Source organism: Chrysochloris asiatica, unplaced genomic scaffold (genome assembly GCF_000296735.1).
Source record: "Chrysochloris asiatica unplaced genomic scaffold, ChrAsi1.0 scaffold00005, whole genome shotgun sequence".
In the NCBI taxonomy this organism is placed as follows: Eukaryota; Metazoa; Chordata; class Mammalia; order Afrosoricida; family Chrysochloridae; genus Chrysochloris; species Chrysochloris asiatica.
Window position 1 is genome coordinate 32832323 of NW_006408523.1, and position 12841 is coordinate 32845163.

The following is a 12841-nucleotide window of genomic DNA, read 5'->3' on the forward strand; positions in this document are numbered from 1 at the left end:
ACACACACACACATATATATTGCATATGTTGTGCTAGAGTAGACAGATCAATAGGATCGAATAAAAGATTGGAAACAAAAATTGTGGTGCTGTGAGCTAACGTGCTGGACTTCAAGGTCAGTTTGAACCACAAGGTCACTAGTTTAAACTCATCAGCCCCTCCTCTGAAACCCTATATATATGGTCACTACAGGTCAGAACCAACTTAATGGCACTTTTTGTTGTTGTTGTTATGTGCCATGGAGTCGGTTCTGACTCATAGCGACCTTGTACAGGGTTTCCAAGGCTGTAAATCTTGATGGGAGCAGAAAGCCTCATCTTTCTCCTGTGGAACGGCTGGTAGTTTCGAACTGCTGACCTTAAGGTTCACAGCCCAATTCATAACCACTATGCTATAATGGCACTTAGCAACAACAATATGGAGTATGGACTTCTGGTGAGGTGCAATAGTATTAGCACGGGGCAGGGAACCACAAGGTAGGCAGTTCAAACCCACCACCAGCTCCAAGGAAACCCTATGCAGAATCTCTATGAATCGGATTGGACTCAACGGCTTGGAACAACAACAATGTGGAATGTTGGTGACATTTTGATCAATGGATATAGTATAAACAATATAATAACGATAATGAGAAAACTGATAAAGTGTATGAGGAAAGTGATCTTTCATCTGGTTTCTATATACTGTTGTCATTAACTACCATAGATTGAATCCAACTCATAGGGACTCTGTGTAGGATTTTTGAGGAATAGCTAATGAGTTTGAGCCACTGACCTTGCAGTTATCAGTCCAGTGCTTATCCTATAGCACACCAGGAGCCCATTTCTATATGCTACAAAGTAGACACTAGATGAATTAAAAGTTAAATCTAAATAAATTAGAAGGAAAGAAGAATAACTATTAAGAGATGCATATGTGATGACAGCCACCTTCTTAAGCATTTTAAAAAATGGATGGACTAGAAAAACAAAGGCATTTACAAAAAAATTTTATAGTTCTACATTTCAAAGAACATATTCAAGGATATTTTAAAAAATAATTTGTTGTTGTTGTTAAGTGCCAAGTAGATTCTGACTCATAGTGACCCTGTATAAGGTTTACAAGGATTAGTTGGTAAGCTTGAACTGCTGACCTTGCAGTTCAAACTGACCTTGCAGTCAAGCATATTAACCCACAGTACCATACCAGGAGTCCAAAAGTAAATTAGCACCTGATTAAGAAAGAAAAAGGATAAGTTTGTTATGTTGTTACTGTGTGCCATTGAGTGAGTTCCAACTGCAGTGACTGTATATAGGGTTTCTGAGTCTATATAATCTTACATTTCTCATGTGCAGTGACTCTCAGATTTGAACGGATGACTTTGTGATTATGCCCACCCAATGCATAACCCACTGTACCACCAGTGCCCCTTTTATAAATACATTAATAGCAAAAAGATGCTATGTCCATGGTTACTTAATGTAAATGATTTTGTTAAAAAGTAATGTTTAATATGAAACTGTAAAAAACAACAAAAGCAAAAAGTATTTTTACACAACTTGTAACCCTAGTATATAAACACATGAAACTAATCAACCTTATAGTACAAAACTAAATATAATTACAACATTGCAATTACATTGTTCAATATTGATGTGACTTCAGTGAAATGTTGTTGTTGTTGGTAAGTACCGTGGAGTCGGTTCCGACCCATAGTGACCCACACAGGGTTTCCGAGGCTGTAAATCTTTACGGAAGCAGAACGCCTCCTCTTTCTCCCGTGGAACAGCTGGTAATTTTGAACTGCTGACCTTGAGGTTGGCAGCCCAACTCGTAACCACTATGCTACCAGAGACATTTACAAATAGACTTAGATTGGTTGTACATATTGGAATATATTTTTCTACTGATAGTCCTATCAACAGGTATCAAATCATCTAATTTGTCCACTTGTTAACGTGTGTTCAAAAGAAATAATAAAAATGACACAAAAATATATATGCACAAAACATATATATATATACATGTTTTGTTGCTGTTAAGTGCTGTCAAATCTGTTCCAACTCATAGTGACACTGTATAAGGTTTCCAAGAAGCAGCTAGTGAGCTTGAACTGCCAACCCTGAAGTCAAACTGACCTTGCAGTCCAGTGCATTATCCTGTAGTGCCACACCAGGACTCCAACATATATACATAAAATAATGCACATCACTATATATAAATAATTATATAATATAAACAATTGTTATTGTTGTTAAGTGTTGTTGAGTTGGTTCCAACCAATAGCTACCCTGTATAGGGTTTCCTAGGAGGGACTGATGAGCTCAAACTGCCAAATTGTAGTTCAAAATGACTTTGCAGTCCAGACCATTAACCACAGCACCATACTAGGACTCCACTATAGACAATATATAATATATAATTGCATATGCACATACATCCATTTATATATACACATAAATACATACATTTATATATAAAACTGAAAGCAAAATAATTTACAGTAGCCAAACAATATAAATTTTAAAAATTCACAATAGGTCACTGTGCAAAATAAAATACAGTTTTTATCAGCATATACAAGTAAATTAAAGCTATACTATATAACATATAATTAATTTGGAGAAATGGTTATTATATATGGTAATTTTTTAAACTGACAAAATATAAAAGAATGCTATCCCTTAATTTACAGAAGCATTACATACAAAATATATTTGAAATACAAATATTTATACCTCCCTTTGCCATCTGTTTATTGTGAGTTATGTTGATGATAAAGGACAGGGGAGAACTGCTCCTTAGGGCTTCCAAGAATATTATCGAAGCTGATTGGCATCTTTCTCTTGTGAAGTGACTGGTAAATTCTCACTGCCAACATTCTGCTTCGCAATTGGGACTTACCACTGTGCCACCAAGCTTCCTTTACATTTACATTATTGTTGCTGTTGTTGTTGTTAAGTGCCATTGAGTTGGTTCTGACTCATAAAGTCCCTGTGTAGGGTTTCTGAGGAACCGTTGGTTTGTTTGAACTACCATTCTTTCCATTAGCTGTCCAGTACTTATCCTATAGTACCACACCAGGATTGCATAGTCATGAAAAATATTGAAGACCTAGAACAAACATTGACTGTAGTTATCACTGGCACAGAATTTTAGTTTTCCGTAACTTATCTTTTTAATCACATGTGAATTGTCTTTGCAATTAGAATTTTAAAACAGATACTACCATGCAGCTGATTCTGACTCCAGGAACACTGTAAGAGAAACTAGAACTGCCAAGACTAAAATCTTCAGGAAGCAGACTGCCGTGAGTGTGGCTGGTGAGTTTGAACCACAGAGCTTTTGATTAGTAGTAGAATACCAGGGTTTCTTTGTAATTAGAATTTTGTTATTAAGGTCCTTTGAGTTGATTCCAACTCATAGTAACCCTGCATAGGGTTTCTGAGGATTGGTTTGTGGGTTTGAAATGCCAACCTTGTGATGAGTCCTTGAGTGCTTATCTTACAATGTCACACTTACCAATATTCCTGTAATTAGAGCAGATTAAATAAACATTTAAAAAAATAAGTTGAAACTTGGGATTTATGATAAGTAAAATGTGGAGCATTTCTTAGTACTACAGGTAATATAAACAGGTTCTTAAAAATAATTTTATGCATAATAATATTATTTTCTCATAGAATTCTATTTGACTAACAGATGACAAAAAAATACTGTTTCAATTATTCATATTTTGAGAAATTCTCAAGGTCCATCTTCAGGAATAAAGGATGCACTGGATTGCTAGACCAGATATAGGCTGTTGATTCACACCCAGGGGAATGTGAGGAGGATGAATTGGGGGAGGAGGAAAATCTGTTCTAGGACTAGGAAATTTGAATATGAATACAGTCATTAAGGTCATGTGTGCCATCATGCTAAATTGTGAACCACATATTAACTGGGGGAGGGACTCTCAAAACAGGGGAATAAATCTCTTTGGGAGCTGGCCATGTGACATATTTGCCCATGTCTACTGGATTGGGCACCCGATTTTGTAAAATCTAACAAAGAAAACTTCACTCTCACTAAAATGAGTACAGATTGGATTTCTTGAGCATTTGTCAGTAAGCACTTGTGATAACTCATCAGTGACTTCATAACCAAGAGTATCTCGGGTATCAACAATGTTTCTCACAATATTACCCATTGTCCTTTGGTAAGAAATATACATATTTTATTTTAATTTTGTTTTGTTATGTTATCTTAAGTGCTACAGAATCGGTTCTGACTCATACAACCATGTATAAGGTTTCCAAGGAGTGGCTGGTAGGTTTGAACTGCTGACCTGTGGATAGCAGTCCAGCGCTTAGCCTATCATGCCATGCCAGGACTCCAATTATGTGTTGTTGTTAAGTGTCGTTGAGTCGATTCCAATCCATAGCAACCCTGTATAAGGTTGCTGAGGAGCAGCTGGTGAGCTTGAACCTCCAAGCTTGCAGTTCAAATGGCTTTGCAGTCTGGCACATTAACCCACAACTCCACACTAAGCAGTTGCAAATAAGCCATATCTGGTGTGGCACTATGGGATAAAGCCCTGGACTGCAAGGTCAGTTTGAACCACAAGGTACCCAGTTCAAACTCACCAGCCACTCCTTGGAAACCCTATACAGAGTAGTTATGAGTCAGAACCAACTCAACAGCACTTAGCACCACCACCACAACAAATAATAACCAAGTTATTTGTATTAACACTATGATAACAGATACTCGTTGCTTTGTAAATAATTTCCAAATACTGGTAAAAATCAATGTGTTAGCTTCTAGGTAGCTGAGTGTTGTCCTTATCACAAACAATATTGCTACTCTACACAATAAAAACCAAATCTAAATGTGTAGCCTGTTGAGTGGGCCTGTATGTGTGTGTGTTGTTGTTGTTGTTTTTCTTTTTGGTTTTCACTTTTTCTGCTTTTTTTTATTGTTTCTTTGTTTACTTATGACTTTTTCGTGTTGTTTACATGTTGTGGATTGGTTTTCTTCTCTTGTTTCATATTCATGTGCTTCTCTCAGGGAAAAAGCAAACATCTTTTTTATTATAGGTTATGGAAGCAGGCTATTCCACTACCCCTGTGCTCCCTGTGGCCCCCCTACAAGGAAGAGGATGGATGGTCTTTGTTTAGATTGGCTGGACAGTTATATCTCTTGTAAACATTTCTAAAGAGACCACTTGGTATCTACAATACAATTAAGTCTAGCTTTCTCTGATGTAATCTTTCTCTTCCCTGCCTATTTTGTGACTTAGCTTCTGCTGAGTGCTTTATTAACTTCCTGCTGTAAATCTTCTGAAGAAAGAATAGAGATAATCTAAAATCCTCTTATATGGCCATACAATGGGAAAGGAGGGAGTACAAAATTGTCCATCCATAGTAGCTTTATAGATTTTTCACCCACACTTGTTCTTCACAGCGATCTCCTAACTTCTAATTTCCTGTCTCTCTCAGAGAGAATTTGAGGACCTTATTGTGTGTGTTTATAACTTAAAATCAATATAAAATGCTATGTAGAATATAAAATACAGCTGGATAGATATTTATCCTTTTCCAGGGCCAGATACCAAGAATTTATATTAGTGTATTTTCCCTCTCAACATCTCATTATCAAAGCAATTCAATGTTGCGGTTCTACAATCAAGTATATAGCAAGTGCATCAAATTAAAAGAAAGACGTGACTTTTCTTGACCTTGGTCTGTTATGAATTGGCTTGGAGACCTTGAGCATATATCCTAAAAGTATGTGTTTCTTCATTTCATATGTAAAATTAGGTTGATTATACCTAACTTAAGAAAATAATAATATGTAACTTTTCCTTCCTTCGTTTTTTCTCCTTTTTTCCCCCTTTTACTATAATGTTTACTGTTTACTTTTATACTAGATTGTAGTCCTATTTTATTAGTTGTTGAAGAAACACTCCATTCCAGATACAATAACTTCGAAGAAGAGAAGAAAGGTAAGAAATTGAAATACATTGTGGTTGTTGCAGTGTGTTCAATAAAACAATATTTGAGCAGCACCTTAAGAAATGCTTAAGGCATCTTTTTTAGATAAAGAAAACAGAGGAAAGAGAATGTGTAACATCACTTTAGCTTAGAAAGAGGTTAAATGAGATTTCTGAGATGAAATCACAAAGGTAGACTTGGATCATTTGGTGAAGGAGCTGCTATACCAAACTGCTGCTGCTGAAGCTGCTTTCCACGGAGTCAGTTCCAACTCATATCAACCCTACACAGGGCATCCGAGGCTGTAAATCTTTATGGGAGTAGAACACCTCATCTTCTTCCTCCGAGTGGCTGGTGGATTCAAACTGTTCTCCTTGTAGTTATCACCCCAATGAGTAACTCACTGCACTACCAGGGCTGCTTTATACTACGCTAAAGAAGGTTCATTTTATACTATGGAGAAGAAATTTTATCAGAATGTCTTAATTGTTTAATGCTATTAAGGAGCTCTGTTAGTGTAGTGGTTACGAATCGGACTGCGAACCTCAAGGTAAGCAGTTTGAAACTACCAGCTGTTCCGCGGAAGAAGGATGAGGGTTTCTGTTCCCGTAAAGATTTACAGCCTTGGAAACCCTGTACACAGTCACTGTGAGTCTGAACCGACTCCACAGCACATCACAACAACAACAGTATGCCAGTTGTACCACAGGTGTATGGCTTTAACAGAAAGATTTCCTCTTAAAATGTGGTGGTTGTGGTAGTTGTGTGTCATGGAGTTGATTTCTGATACCAATCCTGTATAGAGTTTCTGAGGATGCAACTCTTTAAGGGAGCAGAAAGCCTCATCCTTTCTCCATGGCATAGCTGGTAGATTCGAACTGCTGACTTTGCATTTAGACGATCAATGCTACCGGACCTCCTTCTCAAAGAGTTGCATTGTTAGGTGCTGTAGAGAGGGCTCTGACCCATAATGACCCTATATAAAACATAACAAAACACTGCTCGGCCCTGTGCCATCCTCACAATTGTTCTTATGCTTGAGTCCAGTGCTGCTTCTATTGTACCAATCCATCTCACTGGTGGTCTTCCTCTTTTTCACTGACCCTCCACTTTACCAAACATAACTGTGCTTCTCCAGGGACCAATCCCTCCTGAAGACTTGTCTGTAGTAGGAGAGATGTAGTCTTGCCACCCTGGTTTCTAAGGGGCATTCTGGCTTTACTTCTCCCAACACAGATATGTTTATTATTCTGGCAGTCCCTGGTACTTTCAGTATTCTTCTCCAACACCATAATGCAAGTGTATTAAAGCTGCTCCAGTCTTCCTTATTCACTGTCCAACTTTCATATGCAGATGAGGCTATTGAAAATGTCATGACTTGTGTCAGGTGCACCTTAGTCCTCAAACAAATATATTTGCTCTTGAACACTTTCAAGAGATCTTTGCAGCAGATTTGCCTAATGCAGTATATCGTTTGCTTTCTTGACAGCTACTTCTATGAGTATTGATTGAAGATACAAGCACAATGAAATCTATAAAAACTTTAATCTCTTTACCATTTATCATGATGTTATTTATTGGTCCAGTTGTGAGGATTTGTGTTTTCTTTACATTGAAGTGCAATCTGTACTGAGCACTGTGGTCTTTAATCTTCACCAGTAAGTATTGTAAGTTCCCTTGTCTTTCAGCAAACAAAGCTGTAGCATCAGCATATCATTGTTAATGAGTCTTCCTCCACAGTTGATGTCATGCTCTTCTTTATATAATCCAGTTTCTCTGATTACTTGTTCATCAAACAGATTGACTAAGTATGGGGAAAGAATACAGCCGTAGTTCACACCTTTTCTGATTTTAAACCATTCAGTATTCCCTTGTACTATTCAAATGACTGCCTCTTGATCTAAGTACAGTTTCCTCATGAGTACAATCAAGTGTTCTGGAATACCCATTCATTGTAATGTTGTCCATAGCTTGTCAGTAATGCACAAGTAAACATCTTTTTGGTATTCTCAAATTGTAGGAGGCTAGAATTCTGAATTCAGGGCACTAAGTCTAGAGGAAGTTTTTCACTCTTTGTTGGATCACTTTTAGGAGGAAGGTCTTTATTTCCTTTCTGCATCTGTGGGTACACTTTACATTGTAGATCTCCTACCATCAGTCTTCTCATGGGTTTAGGAGTTTCCCAGAGCAGGGATCCTGGGTACAAAGAATATGATGCAATTCTAGCTCTTCTTTCTTGGCAGTAGTAAGTCCCTTTTGTTTGCTCACTTCTCTCTTTTATTGTATCTTGTAAAATAAAATTTGTTGCAGGACCCATGACAAAGAAATTCTCCTTACTATTACTTGGGTAAGGATTTGCATCCTACATTAGCCCTCTTACAACTGATAAGTTGATCATATCAAATCACATAATGGGTGATTATTACAAAACTGTCAATGGGAGTCATTGCCCAGCCAAGCTGACACATAGTTTGGGGAAACACAATTCAATTCATGACACAGGAGACTTAGATTATCAGAATTTCTAGAAATGTAATTCTTAAAGCTATATGAAAAACATACAAAAAAACTTTGCCATTGGTATCCAATAAAAAAATATAAAAATATATTAAGCAAAAGACAATTTTGTTTTGAACTGAGACACAATCTGATAGGGATATATCATGGAGTCCACTGAGACTTCCATTTGAATATGAATACAGTTTGGAGAGAAGCAAAAACAGTAATTGAGATACCAGTCTCACAATGTTCACTGTGATTGTAGACTAGAAAATATTTTTAAGAGGAAGAGATTAATATGATATAGAAGAAAACCAAAGTAAAAAAAGTCAAGGAATATTAGCAAAGTACAGATAGGATAGAAAAGAAAGAGCCATAAAAGAAAAAAAAATAATTGAAGCATTAGCATCAAAAGAAAAGGAGTAGAATTATGAAATATCCTTGCTATTGGAACCATGAGAGGAAATATTTGAAATAAACGATGATTAATGTCCCAGAGATAGTCTAACAGTATAGAGATAGATGACTACAGTAGACATGTTTTGTTTTATTGTGGTTTTATTTTCCTTAACCTCAACATAGGTTTCTATGGTCAGCAAGTTCTAGTGACTAGTGACTTATCAGTGAAGAAAAACAATGGTGTCTCTCTCATGGAATGTAAATTCTAATTAGAAAATTGGTATATAAATCAGTATCTGAAAAACGCTAAAAATAAAAATAAAGCAGGTTAACAAATCACAGAATAATGTTGACAGTATATGCTAGTTTAGCTTGGGTGGTCATTATAGGTTTCTGTCATGAAGCAACATTTGAGCAGAGAACAGTGATTATGTCTGAAATGATTGTGAAACGAAGGATGATTTGATTTGAAGAACATTTAAAGTATCCTTCTGACTGCTCTTGGACAACTAGACTCTAGATGTTGTTAGGTATCGTCCAGTTGGTTTTAACTCATAGTGACCTATGTACAACAGAACAAAACACTACTTGGTCCCGCACCGTCCTCACAATTGTTTTGAAACTTGAGCCCATTGCTGATGCCACTGTGGCAATCCATCCCATCAGGGGTCTTCTTCTTTTCCCTGACCCTCTACATTACCAAGCATGATGTCCGTGTCCAGTCACTGGTCCCCTCTGATAATATGTTTGATGTTTGAGAGACAAAGTCTCACCATCTGGGCTTCTAAGGGGCACTCTGTACTTCCTCCAACATAGATTGATTTGTTCATTTGGGGAGTCCATAGTACTTGTAATATCCTTCTCCAACACCATGCCTCAAATGCATCAATTCTTCTAGTCTTCCTTATTCATTGTTCAACTTTCATATGCATATGTTGTTGTTGTTAAGTGCTGTTGAGTTGGGTCACACTCACAGCAACCCTGCAAAGAGCTTCTGAGGAGCAGCTGGTGAACTTGCACCACCGACTTTGCTTATCAAACCAACTTTACAGTTTAGCACACAATATATGAGGCTACTGAAAATACCATAGCTTTTGGTCAGACGTGCCATAATCCTCGAACACTTTAAAGAGGACTTGTCTGATGTAATATGTCATTTCATTTCTTAAATGATGCTTCCATGAGCATTGATAATGGATTAAAGTAAAATGAAGTATTTGAAATTTTCAGTTTTTTCACCATTAAGCATCATGTTACTTATTGGTCCAGGGGTTAAATCATTTGTTTTCTTTACATTGAGGTGCAATCCTTACCAAATACTGTGGTCTTTGGTCTTCATCAACAAGTATTTTAAGTTCTCTTGGCTTTCAGCAAACAAAGTTGTATTGCTTGCATATCACAGTTTGCTAATAAGCTTTCCTTCAATCCTGATGTCATATTCTTCATATAATTCGATTGCTGGGATTATTTGCTCAGCATAAAGATTGAAAAGGTATAGTGAAAAATACAACCTGAGACAAACCTATCCTGATTTCAAACCATTCAGTGTCCCTTTGTTCTGTTCAAAAAGACTGTATCTTGGTCTTTGTATAGGTTCCTCATGAACACAATTTAGTGTTCTGGAATATCCATTCTCCATAATGTTGTTTGTAGTTTGTCATAATCAACACAATCATTGTATAGTCAATAAAGCACAGGTAAACATCTTTGTGATATTCTTTAATTTCAGGCAAACTCCATCTGACATCATCAATAATATCCCTCATTTCACTTCCTTGTCTGAATCTGGGTTGAACCTATGGCAGTTTCCTGTCATTGTAAAGTTACAGCTGTTTTTGAATTATCTTTAGCAACATTTTACTTGCTTGTGATAGTAATGACATTGACGATGATTTCCACATTCTGTTGGCTTACCTCTCTTTGGAAATGGCACAAGTATGGATCTCTTCCAATTGGTTGGTCAGGAGTTATCTTCCAAATTTCTTGGCATGGATGAATGAGTACCTCTAGTGTTGCATCAATTTGTAGAAAAATTTCAATTTGTGTTCTATCAATTTCTAGAGCCCTAGTCCTGGTGTGTAGCACTGTGGGCTAATGCATCAGACTGCACAGTCATTTGAGCTGCAAGGTTGGTAGTTCAAGTTCACCAGCTGCTCCTTGGAAACCCTATACAGGGTTGCTATGGGTCGGAACCAGCTCGGCAGCACTTAACAACAACAATAGTCCTGGTGGGGAGTCCTGGTGTGGCACTGTGGGAAAAAGCACAAAGTTCAAATTCAACAGCCACTCCTTGGAAATCCTATATAAAGTCACTATGAGTCAGAACTGACTCAACAGCACTTAACAATAACAAACTAAAAGTCCTGGTGGGGTGCTGTGGGTTAATGCATTGGACTGCAAAGTCAGTTTTCACTGAAAGGTCCGCATTTCAAGCTCACAACCCATCCACGGAAAACCTATACAGGGTCTCTGAGTCAGAACTGTCTCGACAGCACTTAACAACAATTCTTTGCCAATGCCTTCAGTGCATCTTGGATTTATTCCTTCAAAATCATTGGCTCATGATCATATGCTGTCTCTTGAAATAGATGAATATAAACCTTTTTTTTTTTTTTTTTGTATAATGATTCTGTTTATTCCTTCCATCTTTGATGATATTTTCTCCATCATTCAATATTTTGCCCATAGAATCCTTCAATATTTCAAGGGGCTTGACTTTTTCTTCAGTTCTTTCAACTTAAGAAATGCTAAGTGTGTTTTTCCGTTTTGGTTTTCTAACTCTAGATCTTTACACATATCATTATAATATTGCGTTTCTCTTCTTGAACTGCCATTTGAAAATTTCTGCCTCGCTCTTCTACTTCCACATTTCTTCCATTTGCTATACTCGAATGGGAATTTGACCATTTAGGAAATAATTGCAGTATAATAGCAGTGAAAGCAATTAAAGCTCGGTGTTGGTCAGGAGTTTTCAACCTCTGAACTGTTGGAATTTTAGAAGGGATAAACCCTTATTATTTGTAACTGTACTTTGAAAAATGTTTAGTAGCATCCCTGACCTCTATCCTCTAGATCCTAATAGCACTACGATACTTGTGACAACTAAAAACTTCTCCAGATAGTTCCATATATCCTTGTAGGAAGTGGCGAGGGAAGTACAAACACCAGTATCTTCTATGCATAGGAAATAATGAAATATGAAGAGTAAAGGAACATTAGAAATGTGAAAATTCATGTATTTCAAAGATAAAATTGAATGGATTTGCCAGTGAATTAAACATGAACTGTGAAAGGGATCCTGCCAAATTTCTAACAGGAACAGCTGGAGGGTCAAATTACCATTCCTGAGATCAGGAAAACAAAAGGCTCAGTGGGAATCAATATATCAGTTTTGGCCTTATTAAATTGAGAAGCAGTTGGATGTAAAACTAAAGTTCAGGGGAAAGTTCAGGTTGTGTATATAAATTTGGTTGCCATCTGTATATAAAGTGGAGGGAATGGTTGAGTTCACCAAAGGAATAAATCTAGAAATAAAGAGATTTAAAGACTTAGCTGGGGCCTCTTGCTCAAAGCTAAGAGTTAGGAAAGGTGAGACAGCTCTATAAAGGAGATTGAGGCATTTGTACTATGTGTAAGCTTGCACTTATTTACATTTATGCAGCTTTGTCAGATATGTAGGTTTGTGAAACGGGAAGTTTTACAAACATCTTTAGTTATTGGCATGCTTGTCTCCTTCTGTTATTCTTCCTTTATATTTGTTGTTTCTCCTCAGTACTCATACTTCTCAGCCTGGGAAACATTTTGGCCTTTACTTGATACTTAAGATTTGTTTAAACATAACAAGGTAATACTGCATGGTTCAAAACTAGGGAGGGTGTGTGCCAAGGTTGTATGCTCTCATTATGCTTATTCAATGTGTATACTGAGCAAATAATTCTGAGAAACTGGATGATATGAAGAAGAATGTGGCATCAGGATTGAAGGA